This window comes from Centropristis striata, chromosome 20 (assembly GCF_030273125.1).
Source record: "Centropristis striata isolate RG_2023a ecotype Rhode Island chromosome 20, C.striata_1.0, whole genome shotgun sequence".
NCBI classification, from domain to species: domain Eukaryota; kingdom Metazoa; phylum Chordata; class Actinopteri; order Perciformes; family Serranidae; genus Centropristis; species Centropristis striata.
Window position 1 is genome coordinate 17,003,352 of NC_081536.1, and position 18,090 is coordinate 17,021,441.

Consider the following 18,090-nt stretch of genomic DNA (forward strand, 5'->3'; position numbering starts at 1 on the left):
AGCCTGGGAGAAATCCATGTGGTTCTGCGACCTCACAGAGAGGTATGGGGACCACATTTTTAAAGCAAAATTTCACATGCAAAATCATCTTTTATATATCTATTACTTGCCCTGTTGCCTTGAATTCTTGACAAAAATTTGATTTTCTTACAGGCCTCCACAGTGAACAAAGAATCCATAAATTAATTGAAGTTAATGGGGGCCTGGTCAGACAGTTTATGCTGAATTGTTTTAAAAAAATAACTACAGTAATTATAGCAAAAATGCATGTGTGCGGGAAGTTGTGAGCAAATGACTGGATAAAAGAGATTTGGATTACACTGCACAAGTCGTGTGAGAGTTTGTAGACGATGCTTTGACAAAGTTTTTCTGTTAAATTCAGTCCCCAATTAGTTCAATTCATCAAACAATGAGAAAAACATTTTTTTTCAAGTATTCAAGGTAACATGAGGTGAGTTATTGATATACAAATGATGATTTTGCAGATGAAGTATTCCTTTAAGTGCCTTTGTGTTAAGTGTTTACTGTATTTGAGAGAAAGGGGTGCCTTCATTTAAATCAGATTTTGACTTGCAGATAAAACCTCACAGCAGTGATTCAAATCGTTTCCTCTGTCTCTTCCTCCCCCTGTCATCCAGCCCCTCCGCTGCCATTGCAAACATATGCTTCAGTTGGTGTCCCCCGTTGGCTGCTGTTGGTCTTTGGAGTGTTTGGGTTCATGCCCAGCAGTTACATTGTGCTGGAGACAAAATGACCACAGGGAAAGATGCACTCTGGACAGGGCCAAGAGCCCCCAGGCCTGGGACCACACACACATAGGGCACATGGTACAGAAGCTGCAGCGAGATACAGAATAGAAGGTATGTAAATGATTCATCCATTGCTAACGGTGATTTACTTTGTCTTTGCGAAAAGCTCATTCAAAGAATAAGATTTGCTGGAAGTGTTGGAAAAGTATGCAAGTGAGACTCAAGTGACCAGGAAATCCAAAAGATGCTCTCTGCCATCTGTGCCGTGTTATATATGGCCAGCACTGCTGTGTGAATAAATGAAGAGTCCACAAATATTTCACTGCTGAGGCTGGAGCTAAAAGGGGGAGAATATAGATTGCATGTTTTAAGCATGACATCAAGGCACAGCTGCAGTCGCTGCAATTTGCACCTGTGGCATAAAGAGGAGGAATGAATGAGTAAACATGCAGTTGAGAGCTAAATCTATCTATGTAGTTTGCATTTAGTCATCCGTCTGTACAACAGGAACAATTACAGATAGGGCTGTAGGCAAGATTATAGAGGATGACTCTAAAGTCTCGCAACCAAGCCCCCATGAAGAGCGCCGGGGTTTCATGCCAATTTGACACAGTGGCGAAATGGTGGAATTACAATTTCGGGGTCAGTCACATGATGCCATTGGGACTTACATTAGTAAAGAAATGACTGTAAATCAACAGATACTTTTTTTTACAAAGTCTCACAGCCAATGCGAAATGATCTATTCTGTCCGATAACAACTGGAAAGTCTAGAAGAGCCATAAGAATAAATCGTTGACTTTTAGTTTGATGTTCCATTGGCCCAATAGATGCGTAAGAGCTGTGGAAGATCCATGTATTTTTTAATGCGCTGAAGTCAAACTTTTTTGACTTCATGCACAACTAGGCAAATTTCATTAGAAATAAGCAGAGCCCACCTCCAACACTGGATCCAGTTCTTTTTCTACACCCATGCCCACAACATATAGACATACCCCCCTCTGAAAACAGTGACCAGACACTAAAAAGAAAGTCTATAAAATGTTCTTAATGTTATTTTTTTCCATATCTCACTTATTCAATTAACTGTTCATGTATAAGTAGACATTTGTCTAACTGAACTGACTTTTGTCTGAAAGTCTACCTGAACAGAATGAAATTACAAAACATTATGGTAAAAATATTAGCTAAATGACATAGTAGCATCTTTTAGGTTAACTATGCCAGCACAACATTAACAAAATGTCCCTACTTTAAAATGTTTGACCCTTAAAAACATTGTCTATGTAAGCAGACAGTATATAAATAACTACGCTTATTTGTAAAGCACTGGCAATTAAGTTTATTATTGTTTGGCCAAAAAAATCTAAATGTGGAAGGTAAAATTTGTGATGCTAGAGTGACTTCCTGTTTAGTGCTAGTTTCGGTATCCTAGTGACTTAGTGGTTATCATGGAGGATGTTTTGTAACAGTTTACACAGTGGTGTAGTGGATGGTATACACACCTCTTTTTCTTCCAGTTTACAGTATACCCACATATCAGCCAAAAAGTAGGCCTAATTGAAATATAGGAGTGTATCCCCTTCCTTCTCAATAACCTACCCATCTTCGTAGTAGTAGCCTACACTCGCCTCACCAACTATCACTACACCACTAAATTTACATATTTGTGAAGTGGCTCAAGTCAAGTTAAAAGGCCCCCAAAACCACCAAATTATTTCCATTTATTCAGTAGCTGTTGTCTTCATATGGGTAGCCTATGTGAGTTTGCATTAAGATTTAAGTCTTAACCTGTCCTTTAAAGTTTTTGGTAAATAATAGGCTATTTAAAAAAGGAAAATCCAATTGCATTGAATTGGCTTCAAACTACGCAGGAGAAAAGAAAAGCGATCGAGTCTATAAGGACGGATATCACAATTACAAATCGCCTTTCTCGAAATTTCCCACTGTCCCATCTCCATCAACTGCAAGTAGAGTCTCCTGTGTGCTGTGTGTGCGCGCGCGAATCCGCTCCGCGCGTGTGTGTACGTGTGCGTGAGAGAGTGTGTGTGTGTGTGTGTGTGTGAGAGGGAGAAGTGGGCAAAGGCTCCGCCTCACTCAAAAAGCGAGAGAAAAAAAGGAAAAGCAAACTGATACACACCTCTCAATTCTGGCAGGAGGAAAAGAATAGGAGTGTTTATGAAGCGTATAAGTAAACAGCAGGATAACCAGGCACACCGAGAGCCGACGCTACTTCCCCCCGTAAAACCGACACCAGGCACCGTTCCCCAGCGCCGGAGATTGTCCCGTTGCGTTCAGGATTAAGTTTTTATGTCATCTAAAGGTGGATCATTATCTAAATCCGAGATAACAAGCGAATTTGAAATGCGTAGCCTGCGATGCTATTTCTGGAGCCCCCAAAGCCGACGTTTGAACTCTCAGTAAACATCCAGTCGAGGTAGGATTCAAGATTATTGCAAAAAAAAAAAAAAAAAAAAAAAAAAAAAAAAAGGTGGTGTGAAATATTTCAGTGTGTTCTCCACCGGGGTATAGTTTTGAAAAGCTATACTCGCGTCGCTGTCCATGTGTCCCTGCGCCATCAGCAAGGAGGGACAAGAGAGGGTGGGAGTAGACATTAGCCGATACACTTCATAGTGATGTGGGAATAGGCTTTATTAAGTTCCTAATGAGCTCGGCGCTTACAAGGTAATGGTGAACATATTAAAGATGCAGTTGTGACTGATTCTTTTTTATTTATATTGGTAAGCTCCTTTTCAAAAATACATTTGCATTGATGTAGAAGAGTGTGATCAAAAGTTTGGCACAAGTGTTTTTTCTTGCTAACGTGCACAACCAAACACATCCAGTTTGAACTTCACTTGTCATCTGTGGCCTATTAATTAATGAGTGCTTAATTAGTGACCCAATCAGGCATCCATATGAGCACCTGTACATTTTAAAACTAGAGGATAATTCTTTTTGATTTCACAGTTTTGACCCACAGAGCAGAGTGGGCATTGGTTCCCAACTCTTCTTCTTCTTCTTTTATTTTTTACTGCATTTGGAGGCTCCAGTGGAAGAAAGATTCAAGTGGAGGAGGAGGAGGAGGAGGAGGAGGGCGGCTCCATTGTCTGGCCAGTGAAGGGGTGGGGATTGAGGCTGTATGCAGATGTGCTGCTGGCAACGGACATCTGCTCTCCCCCTGTGGGCATTGTCACAACAGGCAGGGGAACTTAGAGTGGAGCCTGCCCATGGAGAAAAGGCCTTTGTTAATGATATGCAGGCCGTGGCCTGCACCCTTACAATGTTTGCAATTAAGACGTTTATTAGAACATTTGATCATCTCAAGAGCACATGGAGTGTCTAAAGCTGCTGCTGATGCAACAGATACAGTACTGATAAGTTTGTCACTGCTTACAGGGATTTCCTTTTTCCTACCTGCTCCACCACCCTCCCTATCCCTCCCCTCATCCGCCGCCTTCAACTCCGCTGGGGGTTGAACTTCCTCTCACGTCTTTGTGTCCTGCATGTGTTCAGATATGAAAAGCTGGCCTCCCAAGGCAAACGCATCACAGGCAGCATCGCAATGTACATGGCAGCTCCTATCAGGCCTTTTGATTTATTGCAGAGGAGGAAAAATGCCAAGAAAATGCAAAACCAGTGCTTTAATATTTATGATATCATGCATACGGCTTGTGCTTGATGGTAGCTATCACTGCTGATGTGTGGAGTGTGTGTGCTCATGTGTTTGTATTGGAAATCAGGAGTCTCATTTGCCTCAACAGATATTCCCTGGTGACTGGTGGAGTCGGTGTGCTGTGATTACGAACATGATTTGTGCTTGTAGAGAGCACTGTTGTACATGGCTGATCTGCTGTACAACATGCTTGTGTAGGGACTCATTTGTTTGTTTCTGCTGTATTATAACACGACAGATAGCGGAGAGGCAAGCTGGGGGGGAGCAAGTGCACCGATGCAGGATGAGATGATGGTTTTTGAAAGCACAGGTGCTGTCTCTCACTGTCGCTCACCACTTGCTTATTTAGCATAGTGCTTTTTTTGGGACAGAGAATGAATGTTATGTTTATTCTGTGAGACTTTCTCTCGTTGCTGCGCTGTCCTTTTTTTTGTTGACATGATTACTTTGTAAAGAGTAAAAGCAACAGCAAACAGAACAAAATCTGAATAGTGCATTGACTGTCTGTTTTGAAGTCACAGAAGCAAAGCAATTACAATTGGTTAATCATATTCTCAGAGCCTAATACTCCATTTAACACAGTAATTTGGACGCTGCTGAAATAGCTCTTGTGAACTCTTCTGAGAATTCCCATAATGGCCAGGCCACTAACGGCTTCTAAAAGTTCCCATAGGAGTTGGTTTGAGAGGATTTTACTGTCATGTGATTGTGCTATGCATTGTGGAGAGGAGGTAATGGGTGTGAAATTACACTGTGCCATCTGCAAAGGGGCCGCAAATGTACAGCCTGATGTCACTCACACATACTGCTTTGCAGAATCAGAGGAAGGCGGGTTTAGGGTTTATCTGTAGGTTTTCACATGGTTGTGTTTAATTTTTCTTCAAGTAATTCTTCTTTATTTAAGAGTTTTGTTTCAGACAATTAGCCAGATTCATGATATTTGAGTGTAAAGCATTGTTCTTTGTTTGAAAAGCGTTGCTAAATGTCTCTCATGCAAACCTTTACATATCTTATAACTTATTTCTCAGATAGCATTAAGGCTTTGATGCTGAAAACAAAGATTGTTCTGTGAAGTAGGGCACTTTACAAATTACAGAGAACTGTGTGCTTCACATGCGTTTGGGAACACTTGTACTTTAGTTATTCTTTGAGCAACTGTTGTACTGGATCTCATGCTGGCTGGTAATAGTTTTGTCTCAAAGAACAGACATTTTAAAATCTACTGTGTGTTTAGTGTAATTGGCGCACTGTGCAAATCTCCAGCACCTGTTTCTTGCTTGTTTTTCCTTGCTCTGTTGTGTCTCACTTGCTTCTGAGTCAGTTTTTTGTTTGTGGTTGTGAAGGAGAGTTTTGGCAGAGTGGCTGTGGACTGCACCAGACAGCAGCAGGTGTCTGATTCCCTTCGCTGATAGGACCTATTTTCCCAGTGTGCTTGAAAGATATAGCGTACATGCACTCTCGTCTGCCACTGATATGATATATACAGTATGGAGAAATGGGTACATCCTCCGTATTTTGCTCTTAAGTGCAGCCAAAGTCATTTTTCATGTTCTCCCAGCTTCTCTGTAGCTTGCTCCTGCCACATTGGCATCCTGCAAGCTTGTTTGTAAGCTTTGCCAATCCAAAATAATGTATTTAATAGTCATTCCAATTTCAGCTGGTGTAGTGGCCAAAAAACAAGCAAATTATGGTCCACTGCTTGTATTTGAAAGCATTAAGATTTTTAATTAAGACTATCAAACATTTAACTGCAGAATCATATCCACACGTTGTTGCCAAATCTTAAATATTATGTGATACACTGAATAAGTTTTACTATTTCTTGTATTAGATATTCTATTATTGGTCTGACTGCCGTATCATTTCCCTGCACATCGTGTTTCTGAGTGTTTTCATGTAGTGTGGTGTTGCAACTTGTAGATATGGTGCTGCAACTTGTGTAGAAAATTAAGATAAAGCTTTGATCTTTATTCTTTAAGATCTTTGATCTTTGAAGATTTTTCTCTTTGAGTTAAAACTCACATTGTCATTAAGGGATGCACATAATGATTTTCTTCTAAATTGATCCAGTGCGTTTTGATTAATCAATTAGTCTTTTGGCAGAAGTTCTAAGATGCCTGGTTGACGTCTGCATATCACTTGTTCTGTCTGTCTAGCAATTCAAAACTAAAAATTATTCAATTAACAGCTTATTAGCAAGACTCAGAAGCTACAGTATACGGCTTAATCGCCCAGCAGCTGGAATACAGTGAGGATGATTATGCAGTTTATATGCACTTGCGCTGAGCGGGTCTAGCCACAACAGCTAACATTAGCATCACATTTTGGTACTGATTTGTTTCTGCATTGTGTAACGTCAGCTACATTAGTATCTTCGTTTATTTCAGATGTTGGGCGATCTCATGCATTACACTGTCATCTATTTCCTTGATGAGGTAGTCATTGCAATGTTTATCGTACAGTATTGGGTGTTGAGAAAACAAAACATTTGAAACAAAGGATGTCGTTGGTCAAACATGCATTTCCGCAGGCCCGTCCAAGTATAAAAAAAGGGTCTTGCAAGAATTCTGTGCAGTTTTTTCAGATTGATTTCCATGCATGGTGTGAAATGGTGTTAAGGCGGCAAACGTTTAAAACTTTGAAACCAGTGAATGTTTCAAGTACTTGATTATCCAAATTGCTGTCAGTTGTTCAGATGGGAGAACAAAAAGTACAGTCAAAGTTGTGCTATTTCTGCATAATTAAAGAAGGTACTTGATTTTCTTTCATGGAAAACATTTTGACATGTCACAGCACGAAAAGCACAGGTGTAATATAATAAAAATGAATGATTGCTAGATTACATTTAGCTGCTTCAGTTTCAGGCTCCTGTCACGCTGTCATGGCTTACTGAGACACGTGAATAGACTAAAACCATCTTTAATGTTACTAGTAACGCCTGTGCTTAGAGGTCTGCTGTGAAAAAGTCCAATCATTTAAATAACTGTAGCCTACATTATAGTGAGTGTGGATTCAGTATGTTGTGGATGCGTAAATGAGCATTTCTCTAAATTATTAACTCATTATATTATTGGAGGAAAGCGCTTGGTGGTCGTGGGGAATGTTTACTGTTCCCTGTATTTATGACCATGGGAGTTTGCTCACACCACTTGGCTGTCTAATAGCCTCCCACCTGGCGTAAACCATCACACTGTGGAGTCCCTGCTCCTCCTTAATGACTGGCTATTTTCCTCCAAAGAAGTCCTAATTGCTCTCAACTGCATGCACGGACATTATGCCAGAGATAGATAAAGCGACGAGAGGGGGGGATGAGGATGGATGAAGGGGCGTAGTATGTAGATCTAATAGGGATGTAATACACTGTCTTTCCAACATGGAAAAGCATGTGTGTGTTTGCCAGCAGGAAAGAGTTGATCTTCTCCCACTCACCTCCCCTTCCTTCTCTTGGCACCGCCAGAGCTTTAAACACCTGCCATTAACTTTCATGCAAACCACAGAGGATTAGGAATGAATAGTGGCACCGTCTTCCAACTATGTGTGCATGTACATGTGTGCTCGCGTTTGTGTTTGCGTGTCACTTTTGCAGGAACTAGCAGAGACAAAGCACCATCTGCACGCAGCAGGCTGTCCTGACTGCCTGCTCCTCTCGCTGGGGCAGAGAAGAGGCTTTCTGTGAGCATTGTTATGAAACCGACTCTGCTGCCGCCGCTGCTGTTGCTGCTACGCTGGTTGTTAATGCTGACAGCTAATAATGTCCTCCTGGATGACTGTGCCTTGCTGGAGCCAGAGAAGAGAGACACAGACTAATGAAGAGAAGCAGGAAGTGAAGAAGAGAGAAGGACAGAAACAGATAGAGAGGAAGATAGCAGTGGGGCATGCAGCTCTCTCTCTCTCTCTCTTTCTCTCTCTCTCTCTCTGGTGAAGTTTCTTGAAGAGGATTACACACACATGCACACACAGACTGAAAGTACAGGCATATGTATTGTGTTGAGTTCCTCTTTTTTTTTTGTTCCTTCCTTCCTACTCGCTCACTCCTGTCTCAGCATCTCAGGAGGGAGGTGGGCATGAGGAGGAGGAGGAGGAGGAGGAGGAGGAGGAAGGGGTCCATTGTGTCTCAGCAGAGCCCCTATTCCAGTCCAGCTGACATAGACTTGTGTCAGGAGGATCCATCCTGCTGATGTTAGGCAAGCTGTAAACTGAAAGAGATGTCTAAAATGCTGAAGTGGGCCCTGGCCAGTGGAGAGATGGCTCTGTTTGTTTGCCTTTCTGCTGAGCACCACTTCAAAGAGAAAAGTTTTCTGGACGAATTTGCTGACAGGGAGAAAGGGGGGGACAAAGACTTGGAGTTGGGGTTTTGGGAGTCACTTGTGGGCACACGGAGCTTTGCCCATTGTGGGTCTTTGACATTGACATTTGGACATGGTGAGGGGGAGAAAAGAGTTAAAAGCTTACTTTTTTTTCAGCTGTCTCTTACCACACAAACTGTTTTGCCACTCCTCACAATTCTCAGAGACAGCAGTCATTGAACCTTCCAGCCACATGAATATGCATGATAAGTCCGCTTTTCTTCTCTGCCCTCTGAGCTGTATTTTTTTTTCCACCCAGAGACCTGTCGTGTTGTGTTTGATTGGCCCTGACATTTGAAAAGGTCCTTGAATAAAAAAAAAAGAAAGTTGTTTATGACAACTGGAGAACTCTCCTTGCAGCAGAGTAAAAATGGCATTTTGAAAGGAGCACAGCTCCTGCATATTTAAATGCTAATGGCTCTGTGAATGTGCAGGCTAATAGGATGTTTCAATCTGGAGGAGTGCAGTATGTACACTTTCAGTATGCAGGCACACTGTCTGAGTGCTACTTCTAATAGCTCTGGAAGGTGCATCAGCTCATTTTATTAACTGATTATGTGGAGTCTGAAGTTTTTTTTAAATAAATTATCACTTTCTTTTTTATGGCAGCATGGAGATTATCTTAACACAGAGGCACAAAGAATAGACTTATATTCAGAAAAACCCTGAGGGAAATCTGTTTTTTGAATTTTCCGGCATCTGTGGTGCATTATCGCAATGGTTATGATGCAGATAAAGTTTAACAGCTTGTTTTACAAGCTTGCTGATGCTGTGTGGCAGAGGTAGGTTGCTGTAGTCTTAGACGTGGCCCCTTGGGCTCTGACTGGGCAGCCCTGTAGCGAGGCGTTGAGCCCGTGCTTTATTATGAGCTGTTTTGTTAGCAGTAGCCGGCCACAAGTGCCATGGATCTCCCTGGACTTTGACCTGCTTGTGGAGTATTTGGTCTCATAGTCCTGCTTGCTCTGTAGCTTTCACATTGTATAAACACCAGAACAATTGATGATGTCACTGGATCGGAATTTGCATTGAATTTGACCCTGTTAGTCCACACTTGTGATGTGGTAGGCTCTGTATGAAAGTATCACTATCATTACTGTTATTTTATTCCATTGAAGCCTGCTGAACCCTATATTTTGATAGAGTGTTTTATTTGTTAGTGGAGAGCCACAGGATGTAAGGGTTTAGAGAGGTGGGATTTTGGCTGTTGCATATATTTTTTAATTGTATATCGTTTCTATCGTTATATTTAAAAAAAAAAACAGCGGCTGAACGGCTATGGCAATTTACGTAATGTTAACAATGCTTTCTGTTCTGATCCCTGCTTGTGGGAGCAAAGCTGGAGCGAACCATAGAGGCGCACTTTGGAGAGTATACAAAAATAGGCTTTACTATCTGGTTATTTAATAAGACTATTTATTAAATTACCAGAAAACATGCTATGCTGTGATTTTATATGATATGAAATATGGTCCTGATGTTGATGTCTAATTACTATGGTGTCACGATCGCATGATATAAACTTTGTTTCCATGCAGACATGTAAAATGGAGTGTAAATGGAAAACAATGATGTTATCTACTATTGTTTTTACTGGTGTTTGATTTGTTAATACCGCCAAACCAAATAAGCTCACTAGGCATTATCGCCACCTACTGGCCAAGCAAGCATTTGGAATAGTGTTCACGTTATGCCTAGATATTTTGTAAATTAGGTTCTTTGCAGAGAGTTTTTTTAAGGTGCTGAAAACCATCTCTTTCAGAAATCTCTATATACATGTAAACAAAGCCAGACGCTTGGTCATGTAGTGAAAACTCACAGGTTGAGTTTTGTAAACTGCTGTGTCTGTGTGTGATAGCTTACTACATTAAGAACTCTCCAAGCTCTCTACTCGCTCAAAAGTCGGTCCTGACAAAAATCGCTTGCTGTCATGTCAAAGTTTACCAAAGTTGACCTTGACATGAAATTGTGGATTTACTGCCCCCGCAAGCAAATCCACTGAATGTGGATATGTGGAATGTTTTATTGGTGGAGCTGGTCTGGTGTGATATTTAATGCTGGTGTGTCTGGGCCCCTTAGGCCAACAGAATAACCCAACCTTTATTTTTTAATGCAGTCCAGGTTAAAACTGTCTACATACCACGCTTCCATGCATCTAACAGCCTCTTTGCTTGCATAAATACTGGCAGGAGTCCAAACAGGGAAAACTGGCTGAAGTCCATGAAACCATTTGACTCCTAACCACACTGTTAAGTGAGCGGCTGCACTTCACATTGATTTAAATGAGCGGTGGACATCAGCATGGTTGCTGCTACAGAACATCATACACACTCACACAGTGTCACACAAAAGCAGTTATCTACTTGTTGCTGTATAGAGAGATAAACAGGATGTCATCCTGCTTCTCATCACTCATCTGTGGTGAAAAGTGGCATATTATCTACTCGTTGCAAGCCGTTATGGAAGTGTTGAGTGATGGAGTCTTATCGCCTCAGCTATCTCCATTATGAATATGGATATTACCAATGTTTGGCGAGCCCGAGGCTAATTCTTTGATTCTTGGCTGCTGAGAAGCTCAGTGGGATGGTTGGCTTTTCAACTCGTCAGCTTGTTCGCACAAAGACATGTTTGATTTTCACCCGTATGGAGATGTTTGATTCCTGATCCTGAACAAAAAGGATTTACTGTGGGTTAATGTTTCACTGAGCCCGAGAGAAGCCACAGACTCTCAGTCCCTCCTACTCAGTCCTCTGTGAATACTCCCCTCGGGACTCTGTGTGAGGTTAGAAATAGGTGTCCCTGGGGTTTTCACATAGCTTTAGCAAATTCTATTTTAAGGCATTAAACATTTTTATGCTGCAATGTTTCTTTTTTTCTTTCACTTTTTATTCTTTATACTGCATATCTGACATACAGTATCAAGCAGAGACATAACTCCCTATAATAAAAATATTTACTGAAGAGGATTTTGGTCCCAGATTAAAAGTGCCTGCTGCTTTGTATTTATAGCTCCCAACATCTTTTGACCTAAGGTGAACATTTTTCCAATAATGAAGTTTTGTGCCATCAGGAGACAGGGGAGTGCATTAGTACGATAACAGAGCTACAGTTCATTGATATTGCCTTGTCAGGGATTTTGCTCATGCATAAAGTCTGTGCTCTACCCACAGCCATACTGAACTCGATGTTTGAAAAAGCATAGCAAAATTTGAAAATGAAGAAACGGAGAAGGTCTATATACTGATCAGTCCTGCTGAAAAGGTTTTTTTAGGGGTGTGAAATTGATATTCCAAGGGATATACCATATGAATTCAATGCACCATGCATTTAATGGAGGTGCTGTTAATTTTCCACATCCTCTTATGTTTTTATTTTTTTAGTTTAATCTTGTATAGAATGGGCCACGAGAAAGGTTTTTCATTTCACTGCACACAGCAAGGTAAAACTGATGATAAACTTGAACAGAGGTTATATGTTTTGCAGTCTTTTCAGCCTCAGGGGGGAGTTTGAACTGCTGAAATATTTCACATAACTCAAAGAACATTGCTTTTTGTTCCACTTTTCAGTCACTTGTCCATGTCTTTTCTCCCTTGGTTAAACCTCATCCCTGACCTTTCTCTTCTCTCCTTTTTGTGTGCTGCTGAGCTCTCTTTCCCTTATTTTCCTCTGAATATCAGTTGTGCATCCTAATCCGTCTGTGCCCTTATCTTGTCTCTCTTTTTTTTCTCCTTCAGTTTCATCTCTTTGTGCTTTTGCTCACAGGTGGCTGAGGGGTTTGCTGGCTGTCTCCGTTTCTTCTCTTTGGTATCCATTGAATACCAGCTGCTGTCCTTGGTCAGGGAAGCATGCCACTGTAATAAACCTGCCAGGTACACATGTACATGTACGTAAAAGCAGGCGGACACACACATACCTGCACGTATTCAAAGACAGAAAACACACATATGTATTTAATGATTAATTGGCCGTATTATAAGCAAGCCTTTAACATAATAGAAGGGTTGAAAGGGGACTACTACAAGCATGCTACTCATCAGAGGTGGAGCAGGGAGACAAAGCCTGCTGCCTGCTGAAAAAAGTCTTTTCAGGTTGCACCGACAAAATGTTCTGTGCAGTCAGCGTTCATAGCTGCAATTTGAACACCCCGTAAACTAACACTGCTTCATATGATGGTCTGCAGCACACCATCACAACCCAAGTAGCTATCTCATGTCTCACTCCCCATCCTCGAGCCTTTCATGCTGGGCAGAGTTTTTCAGATCCCCCCCTGTTCCCTCCCTGGAGGCTGGATGCAGCCAGACACCCACCTTGGCCTCAGTTCCCAGCCGACACGTCTGTGTTTTTTGGTGTCCGTCTGTATATATCTGTGTGTGTGTGGGCAGCAGTGTTCAGCGGTGTTCTCACAGCCCAGCTGAGACTGACAGATGGAATCATTTCACACACAGACAGAAAGGCAGGATACAGGAAACCGGGGTGTGTTTAATAGTCCTGGCGCTGCTGTGGTTGGTATTAATCTAGGTCAGTGGCGTTCAGCTCACGGCGAGTCAGCCTCTGGGGCAAGCTTGCCCTTTGCACAACCCCATTTACTCAACTAACTTACAGTCTACTTACCTTAGACGTTGTTTGCTGTTAAAGAGCATGACAAGATGTTTACGCTGTGTAGAGTTGGGCAGATTACTACTGTACCTGCTTCAGCTGGCCTTTTGCAATCAGAGCACAGAGGCTCCTTTTTGCAGCCCAGATGGCTCACAGCATTAAAGCCTGTAGACCTTCATAACACACTGCAAGATGTTCAGCTCACGGCTTAGTCAGATAAAAGCTTTCATTTTGTTCTAGTAATTGCCTTATATGTAAGACATGTTAGAAATGTGCTAGCTGAGCCAGGCTAGCTTGACTAATACAGTTTAGTTTATCTGAATTGATTGACAGACTTTTAGTAGGGCTGAATCAAACCTCAAATCCTTGTGTGTTAAAAACTGTCAATATTTAAAACTATAATATTTCATTATTATGCATGAAATTGTCTTAAAACCACTAGACCATGTTAAACATTTTGTTGAGTTGTGAGTTTACATTGCACATAACCCATTCCCAAAAGTTTGGATGCTGTAGAAAGCATAAATAAAATACAAATACGTCCTTTGTCCTATGAACAGCGTCGGCAAATCACTGATTTTTAAAGTGAAACTGCTTTATTCATCATTATTGTCTGGTTTTAATCACCTGGTGCATTTGTTTGAAAAGGTGAGACCTCTGCTGATAATTCAGTAATAACTTCCTGAACGATGAACACTGAAGGAATCCTAAAATCATCATCAAAATTAAATTATTGCCAGCAATTTAACTGAACCTGAAGACAGAAGGACCCAATAAAAAAAATGCTGTGATAGCTACATTATAAAGGACAGTTTTTCTACTAATACTTTCTTTCAACTAAGTTTAAATTTAAATAAAACCATGTAGTCTATTCCAAAAGAAGCCATTTACCATTTATTTAGGCCTGGACCAGTACTTGTATTGTTACACACCTACCCAAAAAAAATCCTTCGAAGTGACAGTTCTTTGAGAAAAATGAAAAACAATTTAATAGACCATTATTCCATGACCTAAATATAAGCTAACGCTCTGAATCTTTACACATAAAATATCAGATTAGATGTATTTATGTTATGGGTATCTAATGGACAATGGTTCAGGAAGCTCTCCTGTAGCGAGGATTACATTTCTGTATCATGATTGACCTCCTCTAGAAATGAAAAATTGTGAACCAAAGCTCATTCAAAATATAAGCGTTTTGCACTCATAACGTGAACTCATCTCAACAGTTAATTTGCAGTTTAATTGCTTTTACGTTTGTTGCATATGCATCAGGTGCTCAGTCGTTAATTGGTAGGAAAAGATAGGTCATCAAGTTCAACGATTAAAACTGGCACTTATCAACATCCGTACACAAAAATGTACAAATGTATCTAATTAGACTGAAACTATTCTAAGGGGATGTCGTGGAAATGATTCACAATTATGTATTACGTGGAGACTAGATTTTCTCAATAATGTTGAACCTGACGAGCAATAGTCAAATAGATTTTGCAGTAAAGTGATACAGTGATGATGACATGGAAGAGAAATGTATTTGTCTTGCTTCTCCTTATGTTTGCCTTGACGAACCCTCGTTTTGCTCTTTAGACCCAGAAGCCATATTTCCACTCACTCTCTTTCTCTCATTAGTCATGCTCTGTGTTTCTTTGAAATTCCTAAATTTTCTCCTAAAATGGGACTCTGGTATCTTCATTCAGCAGATAGTTGAAGGAGTTTTTTTTTCCAGAGATGGGCTCTGTTCCAACACATTCATTTGTTTTAAAGGAAGAATTTGAAGGTCCATCTCCCTAAGGCATAATTATTCCATAGCCCTAAAATATAATTGCATTTCTGTCGCTCCTTTTTCCTTTTTCCTTGGGGTTTCTATCATCTAGCAGCTAAATGGTCTTAAACATTTCACTCTGGAGAGGTGTAAGAAACTAGTGAGCATGGGGTTAGATATTTTGAGTAAATGGAACCAAATTGTTTTGACTTGTGCTAAATGATAAAGTGTCTGTTTTCTGCTCCAGCTTCGTGTTAATGAGCTGTTAGCTGAGGAATGGGGAGGTGCTAAAGAGCTGAGAAAGACAAGGTGAGACAGCGTAGACACCAGCTGATTACAGTTTCACACAGGCTGTAGATTACAATGTATCACTGGCAAGACTTTAATTTATGAGTAATAGTCAGAACACACAAAAACTGCTTTGTGCTGGCGGATACATTGTTAACCATCTGGAGGTCGTGGCACTCGTGACCTCTGAGGCTCTGTCAGGGGAAATTCTTGCCCTCACATTGTGACACGTATTAGTGCATGTTGCACAAATGATTTGCATAAATATGTATGTTCCTCATACAAATACGCTTATGAGCCCAGTACAGATGTCCACAGTGACCACGGGTTCAAAAGATGGATGCAATAGTAGTTAAGCTGCAACTATTATATCTATCTATCTATCTATCTATCTATCTATCTATCTATCTATCTATCTATCTATCTATCTATCTATCTATCTATCTATCTATCTATCTATCTATCTATCTATCTATCTATCTATCTATCTATCTATCTATCTATCTATCTATCTATCTATCTATCTATCTATCTATCTATCTATCTATCTATCTATCTATCTATCTATCTATCTATCTATCTATCTATCTATCTATCTATCTATCTATCTATCTATCTATCGTTCGTCGATTTACAGCTTTCACATCAGCCAAAACGAACCAAGCAAAACGGGAAAACATACTGCAGTTTGTTTAAATTGAATGAACCTGAATTTCTAGAATATGGTAAAGGTCATGTTTAACAAGGTAAAATCGAATAGACCCTCAGTTTTACATATTAGTCCAGAGGAAGGGACCTTATGTTTGGTTCATTTTTGCTGCATCCACAATAACCAGTCTAGCGTACATCCTAAACAGTGACCATTAAAAGCTTTCCTTAATTCGCTTTCATTATCATGCCCACCAGTCATCGCTAAGGAGTTTGGTCTCATCCATCAGTCCCAGGGTGACCTTGAAGAGAAGTTGGTCAAATTCTCACCAGAGTATTGCTCTTGCATTTAAGGTTAGTGTGTGTGTAGTTTAGCACTCAGTACTGGTCTTTGTCCCTCCAGAGAAAAAGGTCTACGCCCGGTCATTCTCTTCAAAAGGAAAGTGGAGAAGACAGATTTATTACCACAATAAAAGCATCTCAGACATGGCCTTTTACTTGTCAGCTTAAGTATCACAGTATTCGGTGTGATTGTTTGTATGTGTGCGCGCATGCGTGTGCGAGTTAAGAGAAAAAATACCAACATAATATTATAAACATCTTTAAAATGCTTTTTTATTTAATTCAAATGCATTCTGTGTTGTTCCAAATCTGAAATATTCTGTGTTGTGAAAAATAAGCAGCCAATTATTCCAGTGGAGATTTTATGCCAGACTTTGTTTTAGTTCATTAGATGTAAGAACCTGGTGAGAGGAGGAATGCAGGCCACGCCGAAAGCCTCGCTGGGTTAGGCTAACAGGCTGCCGTGCACAATAATGTCACCATTATGCGTTTCCTGGGTAACTTAAACGAATAGGCATTATTACAAAATTGTGCATTAACCCAAGTCAGCAGTTAGTGCTGCTGCAGTCTCATTTCGTTTAGAGTTGAGAGGAGAGAAAGATGGCGAGAATGTGAGTGGAGGAGGAGGGAGGGAGGGAGAGGGAAGGGGGAGGATGGGGAAATGGTTCAGAGAAAAGGCGATGTAAAGGAGAAATGGGGAATGAAAAGGACGCTATCTGCCAGAGGCTGACAGGACATGCAAAAGGAGGAAAAAGGATACATGGAGAGGCACAGATGAACTGACAGACTTGGGGGAATGGTGATGATGATGGAGAGGTAGAAAGAGGAGAGCTGTAATTGTCAGTAACTGGTGTATTTAGACAGGGGGAGGTTGGAGAAAGAAAGAGGCTGGCAGGGAGGAGGAAGGTGTAAATCAGCGGTCTGAGCGACAGCTTTACGTGCCCCTCGGAGCCCCAACTATCCGATTAATGAGAGAAGAGAAACCTTAACCACCTTCCCCTCTCTGCGTCTTCTTTTTCTGCTATCTTGCACTTTCAGGGACATAAATCATAGACTCTTAAGCAGTCACTTTGGGTAGCTGCTACACAATTCTTCCTCAAAATGTTGACTGTGGACACCCCTGTGCTGTGACGTGCTGCATTAATGAGATTTTACTGCAGCTAGTGTCCATCGAGCCACATTTATTCCAGCTGTTAAAGGAATAAGTCAACATTATGGGAATGTTTATTCACTTCCTTGCCAAGAGTTAGATGAGAAGATTGACAGTCTCATGTTTGTTCAGTAAATAGGGCTAGCAGCTGGTTAGCTTAGCTTAGCTTGAAAACTGTGAAGAAGTTGTTTTACAGAAGTGGTTTACAGGAACTCCTCTGCCAATATCTTATTTTGTGTGCATGTACACTCAAGATATAATGTGTTGATTATTTAGAGGCACTGGCAGGCAGATATCTTTACTTTCAGGCAGAGCTAGGCTAGCTGCTCCCCCCCTGTTTCCAGCCTTTATGCTAAGCTAAGCAAATGACTGCTGGTTGTAGCTTTAATCTTCTCTTCTAACTCTCAGCAGGAAATTGAACCGAATCGAGTAAGCCTGTGTGTGTCAAACAATTCTTTCAATGGGATAATTTGTTGAGGGTATATCTGTCACATGTAGAACACGGAAACTAGAATGAAAGTAACCCAAACGAA

The 18,090-nt window shown here is 40.8% G+C and overlaps 1 protein-coding gene across 2 annotated transcripts in view; it reads left to right on the forward strand.

Annotated features, from left to right (window-relative positions):
* Positions 1–2,908: 2,908 nt before the first annotated feature.
* ctbp2a (C-terminal binding protein 2a) overlaps positions 2,909–18,090 on the forward strand; it is a 71,656-nt gene continuing 56,474 nt past the window's right edge. The window contains exons 1-2 of one of the 2 annotated variants that reach the window (XM_059359104.1): positions 2,909–3,186; positions 12,531–12,651. The gene's annotated coding sequence lies outside the window, so the exon portion shown is untranslated. The remainder of the gene's footprint in view (positions 3,187–12,530; positions 12,652–18,090) is intronic. The other variant, XM_059359103.1, reaches the window with a different exon arrangement.